The sequence below is a fragment of the Scyliorhinus torazame genome, chromosome 6, assembly GCF_047496885.1.
Source record: "Scyliorhinus torazame isolate Kashiwa2021f chromosome 6, sScyTor2.1, whole genome shotgun sequence".
Taxonomy (NCBI): Eukaryota; Metazoa; Chordata; class Chondrichthyes; order Carcharhiniformes; family Scyliorhinidae; genus Scyliorhinus; species Scyliorhinus torazame.
In genome coordinates this window covers 245,353,156-245,360,350 of record NC_092712.1, presented here as the reverse complement: position 1 = coordinate 245,360,350, position 7,195 = coordinate 245,353,156, and positions in this window count along the sequence as shown.

Sequence of the window (7,195 nt, the reverse complement as noted above, 5' to 3'; positions counted from 1 at the left end):
GTTTATTAGCTGGGTTAGACTTCTTTATGGGGCTCCAACGGCAAGCGTAGTTACAGGTCGACATAGATCGGAGTATTTCCGACTATATAGGGGAACAAGACAGGGATGCCCGCTGTCTCCATTGTTGTTCGCGTTGGCAATTGAACCTCTGGCCATGGCGTTGAGAGACTCCAGGAAATGGAGTGGGGTGATTAGAGGGGGAGAAGAACACCGAGTCTCGTTATACGCGGATGACCTATTGTTATACGTGTCGGACCCAGCGGGGGGGATGATAGAGGTTATGCGAATTTTGAGGGGGTTCGGGGATTTCTCTGGGTATAGGCTAAACATGGGGAAGAGTGAATTATTTGTGATACATCCTGGGGACCAGAGTAGAGAGATAGAAGGCTTGCCTCTAAGGAAAGTGGAAAGAAATTTCCGATACCTGGGGATTCAGATCGCTAGGAGCTGGGGAACCTTGCACAGACTTAATCTGACACGGTTGGTAGAACAAATGGAGGAGGACTTCAAGAGGTGGGACATGCAGCCTCTATCGCTGGCGGGCAGGGTGCAAGCAATTAAGATGATGGTCCTTCCGAGGTTCTTATTTGTATTTCAATGTCTCCCTATACTAACCACCAAGACCTTTTTTAATAAAATAGACCGGAGCATCACGAGCTTCGTGTGGGCAGGGAAAGTTCCGAGAGTAAGGAGGGGGTTCCTTCAGCGTAGTAGGGACAGAGGAGGATTGGCACTACCGAACTTGGGCGATTACTATTGGGCCGCCAATGTGGCAATGATAGGAAAATGGATGATGGAGGGTGAGGGAGCGGCGTGGAAAAGACTGGAGAGAAAGTCCTGTAAAGGGACGGGTTTAGAGGCGCTGGTGACGGCGCCGCTACCGATCTCACCTAAAAAGTTTACCACGAACCCGGTGGTGGCGGCAACATTGAATATCTGGGGACAGTGGAGGCGACAGAGAGGGGTGCGGGGAGCCCTGGTGGGGTCCCCAATCAGGAACAACCATAGGTTCGCCCCAGGAAGAATGGATGGAGGATTTCCGAGCTGGTACCAGTTGGGAATTAGGAGGGTGGGAGATGTAGTTATAGATGGGACTTTTGCGAGCTTGGGAGCATTGGAGGAAAAGTATAAGTTGCCCCGGGGAAATTTCTTGAGATATATGCAGGTGAGGGCGTTTACTAGACAACAGGTGAGGGAATTTCCGTTGCTCCCGACACAGGGGATACAGGACAGGGTGCTTTCAGGAGTGTGGGTCGGAGAGGGCAAGGTGTCAGAGATTTACCGAGAGATGAGGGAAGAGGGGGAGGAGTCGGTGGGCGAACTAAAAGGAAAGTGGGAAGAAGAACTAGGGGAAGAGATAGAGGAGGGTATGTGGGCTGATGCCCTAAGCAGGGTAAATTCCTCTTCCTCATGCGCCAGGCTTAGCCTGATTCAATTTAAGGTGCTACATAGAGCACACATAACGGGAGCAAGATTGAGCAGGTTCTTTGGAGTGGAGGACAAATGTGGGAGGTGTGGTGGGAGTCCGGCAAACCACGCACATATGTTTTGGGCGTGCCCGGCACTGGAGGGGTATTGGAAGGGAGTGACGGGAGTGATTTCGCGGGTGGTGAAGGCCCGGGTCAAACCAGGCTGGGGGTTAGCTCTATTTGGAGTTGCGGAAGAGGCCGACGTTGTGGCCTTTGCGTCCCTAGTAGCCCGGCGCAGGATCCTACTCATGTGGAAGGAGGCGAAACCCCCCGGACTGGAGGCCTGGGTAAATGATATGGCGGGGTTCATTAAACTGGAGCAGATAAAGTTTGCCCTGAGAGGATCGGCTCAAGGGTTCACCAGGCGGTGGCAGCCATTTCTCGACTACCTAGGGGAACGTTAGAGGGAAGACAGATGACCAGCAGCAGCAACCCAGGGGGAAGGGGGGGGGGGAGGGGGGAGGGGGGGGGGGTTAGTTTAGTTTAGGTCAAAGATAAAGGGGTTTTGTTACTTGTGTATTGTTAAAAATTTCTGTATTGTTATTGTTGCGTTTGCTTTGTAAGAGGGGAAAAATTGTTGTTTGGGAAAAAAATTTCAATAAAACATATTTTTAAAAAAATTAAAAGTTAGAATCAGAGAGTCTTTACAGTGCAGGGGGCCATTCGGCCCATCGTGTATGCACTGGCTCTCTGAAAGAACATTATATTCTGTCCCACTTCCTCCCCATATCCCAGTAACCTTGCACATTGTTTCTTTTCAGATAGCAATCCAATTCCCTTTTGAATAACACGAGCAAACCTTCCTCCACCATCAGCTCAGGAAGTTCTTTGTGCCTCCATACAATCTTGGTGAAAATACTTTTCCTCACGTCACTTCTACACCTTTTACGAATTATGTTGAATTTGTGCCCTCCAGTTCTTGTTGTACCTTTTGAGAGGGTACAATTTCTCACTATTTACCCAGTCTATAATCCTCAGAACCTTGAACACCTCTATCACGTTTCCTCTCAGTCTTATTTTCACTAAGGAAAACTGTCCCAACCTCTCCAGTCTATCCCCACAGCGACAGTTCTTTAACCCTGGAATCATTCTTGTGAATCTCCCCTGCACTCTCTCCAATGTCTTCACACCCTTCCTCAAGTAGGGCAGCCAGAACTGGACAGAGTCTTCCAGGTGAGGCCTGACTAGTGTCTTCTACAATTTCTATGTGACCTCCTTACTCCTGTACTCAATGCCCCTATTAATAAAACCTTGGGTACTCTATACTTTATTAACTGCTCTCTGAACATGCCCTTCAACCTTCGATAAGTTATGTAAACTCACACTGGGTACTCTTTGTTCCTGCTTAGAGTTTCTCCCTTTATGTTATTCTTGACAAAATGAATCACCTCACACTTCTCTGCATTCCACCAATATGTCTATGTCCTTTTGAAGTTTAAGTCTATCCTCATCACAGTTGACAACGCTTCCAATCTTCATATCATCTGCACATTTTGAAATCATGCCCAAACACCATACATTAATATATTTCAGGATGAGCAAGGATCCAACACTGCCCCCTGAGGAACTACACGCCAAATTTCCCTCCAATCTGAAAAAACACCTATTTATCACTGCTCTATTTCCTATCAAACTGCCAATTTCTTATCCAAAAGCCTAGTTTCCCTTTTCTTCCATGAGCTGGAATTTTGCTCACAAGTCTGTTTCATAGATTATCATAGAATTTACAGTGCAGAAGGAGGCCATTCGGCCCATCGAGTCTGCACCGGCTCTTAGAAAGAGCACCCTACCCAAGGTCAACACCTCCACCCTATCCCCATAACCCAGTAAGCCCACCCAACACTAAGGGCAATTTTGGACACTAAGGGCAATTTATCATGTCCAATCCACCTAACCTGCACATCTTTGGATTGTGGGAGGAAACCGGAGCACTCGGAGGAAACCCACGCACACACGGGGAGAACGTGCAGACTCCGCACAGACAGTGACCCAAGCCGGAATCGAACCTGGGACCCTGGAGCTGTGAAGCAATTGTGCTATCCACACTGCTACCGTGCTGCCCTGTTGTGTGACACTGTGTTAAAAACCCTTTAAAACTCCATATACACCAGCGTTTCCCAGTTCAACCTTCTCCGTTAACTCCTCAAAAAAACTCCAGTAAGTTAGTTAAACACATTTTTCCTTGATGAATCATGGTGGCTTTCCTTAATTATCCGGCCCTTGTCAACTAAAGTCAAAGTGACTGGTCTGTACAAAAAACAAAGAACAATACAGCACAGGAACAGGCCCTTCGGCCCTCCAAGACTGTACTGGTCATGATACCAACCTTTGCCAAAACCCTCAGCACTTCGTTGTGCCGTATCCCTCTATACCCATCCTATCTATGTGTTTGTCAAGATGCCTTTTGAACGCTGTCATTCTTCCAACGGAGCGAGCAGAGAGGGGAGCGATGTTTGGAGGGGAGAGCTGGAAGCAGGAAACCGGAAGTCAGCCGTGGTGAGACCTGGGAAGGTTTGTATTGCCCAATAAATTTGAACGGTAAGGAAACCCGAGACACTACACGTGTAGTGTCTCCCACCCTCCCTCCTCCTCTAACCTAAAAAGAAAGACTCAGTGCTGTGAGCAGTAAGCTATTTACTTTTTTTTTTCTTTCTTTCTTTTTCACTGGGAGACTAAGTAGAGGTGATGGCAGCTAGGGCAGTGGAATGCTCCTGCAGAATGTTTGAGGTAAGGGAGACCACCGTTGTCCTTGCTGACTTCACCTACGGGAAGTGCAGCCATGTCCAGCTCCTCACAGATCGTGTTAGGGAACTGGAGCTGGATGAACTGAGGATCATTCGGGAAGCTGAGAGGGTGATAGATAGAAGCTACAGGGACATAGTTACACCTGAGAACAAAGGTAGCTGCGTAACAGTGAGAGGTGAGAAGAGGAGTGTGGTAGTCTGTGTAGAGGTATTACGGTACCTGGTAATGCTGGAACACCATTGGTAGATATTGTATGTTCCCTATTGGTCAAGCTGTATGGTAGCTCCGCCCTGCAAGGCGGGGTATAAGAGCCCGTGCTGCCCCAGCAGCCTTCATTCTGTACCTGAGCTGCTGGGGGAAACATCTAGCTTATTAAAGCCTTCAGTTGGACTACAACCTCGCTTTAGTGGTCATTGATCGTGCATCAATTTAATAAGCTAGATTTAAAAGGATGGAGCTCCGAATCAAGCTGGAGTGTCTGCAACTCAGCCCCCACACGGCAAACTCAGCGGCAATCTTCAAGCACTGGCTGGCGTGTTTTAAAGGATATCTCGGAACGGCCGAAAATACACCCACGGGAGAACAGAAATTTCAAGTCCTGCACTTGAGGGTGAGCCCGGAAATTTACACCCTCATTGAGGACGCGGAAGACTTCGATGCAGCAATAGAGCTGCTAAAAGGACATTATATTCGTCCAGTAAACCAGGTCTACGCCCGACATCTGCTAGCAACGAGGTGACAAATCCCTGGGGAATCGCTGGAAGAATTCTACCGTGCGCTCCTGGTGTTGGGGAGAAACTGCAGCTGCCTGCAAGTTTCGGCGAGCACCCACACAGAACTCTTGATCCGGGATGCTTTCATGGCAAGTATGCTGTCCTCCCAAATCCGCCAGCAATTGCTGGAAAAAGACACCCCAGGCCTCAAGGAGGCACGGGCCCTTGCCAGCTCCCTGGATGTGGCCTCCAGAAACGCCCGCGCTTACTTTCCCGACCGCGCGGCAGCCCCCTGGGCAGCGTGGAATCTCTCCGCAGCCAACCCCGAGATTTCCCTCATCCCCCCCACAAGCTTATGCTGCAAGGTGGCCTGGCAACCCCGGGGAGCCCCGCTGCTACTTTTGCAGGCAGCCCAAGCACCCCCGGCAGTGCTGCCCGGCCCGCACATCCACCTGCATGAGATGCGGTAAAAAGGGCCACTTTGTGGTGGTATGCCAGGCCCGTGTGGTCGCTGTGGTCTCCGGCGGCGAATTCGCCACCACAAACCTCTCCACGGTCCCCATGAGGCCAGCGGGCGCCGCCATCTTGTCCTGCAGAGGCCATGTTCGAAGGATGGGCACTGCCATTTTGTGCACCCCCAGCCATGTGCGACCAATGGGAGCCGCCATCTTGGATGGAATCCCAGGACCCCAGCTTGGCTGACCGCACACTGCCCGAAGAGAACACTCAACTGCTGCGATTAGCCTCGGTGACCCTGGATCAGTCCCGGCCTCGAACACTCTCAACTGCTATAACAACATTACTAATCAACGGGCCTAATTGACTCTGGGAGCATGGAGAGTTACAGACACCCTGACACGGTAAGGCGCTGTTTTCCCCTCCTCCACCCCGTTAATCAAAAAATCTCCCTGGCCTCCGGTTCCCACTCAGTAGAGATAAAGGGGTTTTGTGTAGCAAACCTCACAGTCCAAGGAAGGGAGTTTAAAAATTACCGTCTCTACGTCCTTCCCCACCTCTGCGCGGCCACACTCCTAGGTTTAGACTTCCAGTGTAATCTCCAAAGTCTAACTTTCCAAATTCGGCGGCCCTATACCCCCCCTCACTGTCTGCGGCCTCGCAACCCTCAAGGTCGATCTGCCTTCCCTGTTTGGGAACCTCACCCCAGATTGCAAACCCGTCGCCACCAAGAGCAGATGGTACAGTGCCCAGGATCGGATCTTTATTAGGTCAGAGGTCCAAAGGCTACTGAGGGAAGGAGTCATTGAAGCTAGCTCCCTGGAGAGCTCACATAGTGGTGGTAAAGACCGGGGAGAAGCATAAGAACATAAGAACTAGGAGCAGGAGTAGGCCATCTGGCCCCTCGAGCCTGCTCCACCATTCGATGAGATCATGGCTGATCTTTTGTGGACTCAGCTCCACTTTCCGGCCCGAACACCATAACCCTTAATCCCTTTATTCTTCAAAAAACTATCTATCTTTATCTTAAAAACATTTAATGAAGGAGCCTCTACTGCTTCACTGGGCAAGGAATTCCAGATTCACAACCCTTTTGGGTGAAGAAGTTTCTCCAAAACTCAGTCCTAAATCTACTTCCCCTTATTTTGAGGCTATGCCCCCTAGTTCTGCTTTCACCCGCCAGTTGAAACAACGTGCCCGCATCTATCCTGTCTATTCCCTTCATAATCTTATGTTTCTATAAGATCTCCCCCCCCCCCTCATCCTTCTAAATTCCAATGAGTACAGTCCCAGTCTACTCAACCTCTCCTCTTAATCCAACCCCTTCAGCTCTGGGATTAACCTAGTGAATCTCCTCTGCACACCCTCCAGTGCCAGTACGTCCTTTCTCAAGTAAGGAGACCAAAACTGAACACAAATACTCCAGGTGTGGCCTCACTAACACCTTATACAATTGCAGCAGAACCTCCCTACTCTTAAACTCCATCCATCTAGCAATGAAGGACAAAATTCCATTTGCCTGTTGCACCTGTAAACCAACTTTTTGCGACTCATGCACTAGCACACCCAGGTCTCTCTGCACAGCAGCATGTTTTAATATTTTACCATTTAAATAATCCCTTTTGCTGTTATTCCTCCCAAAATGGATAACCTCACATTTGTCAACATTGTATTCCATCTGCCAGACCCTAGCCCATTCACTTAGCCTATCCAAATCCCTCTGCAGACTTCCAGTATCCTCTGCACTTTTTGCTTTACCACTTATCTTAGTGTCGTCTGCAAACTTGGACACATTGCCCTTGGTCCCCAACT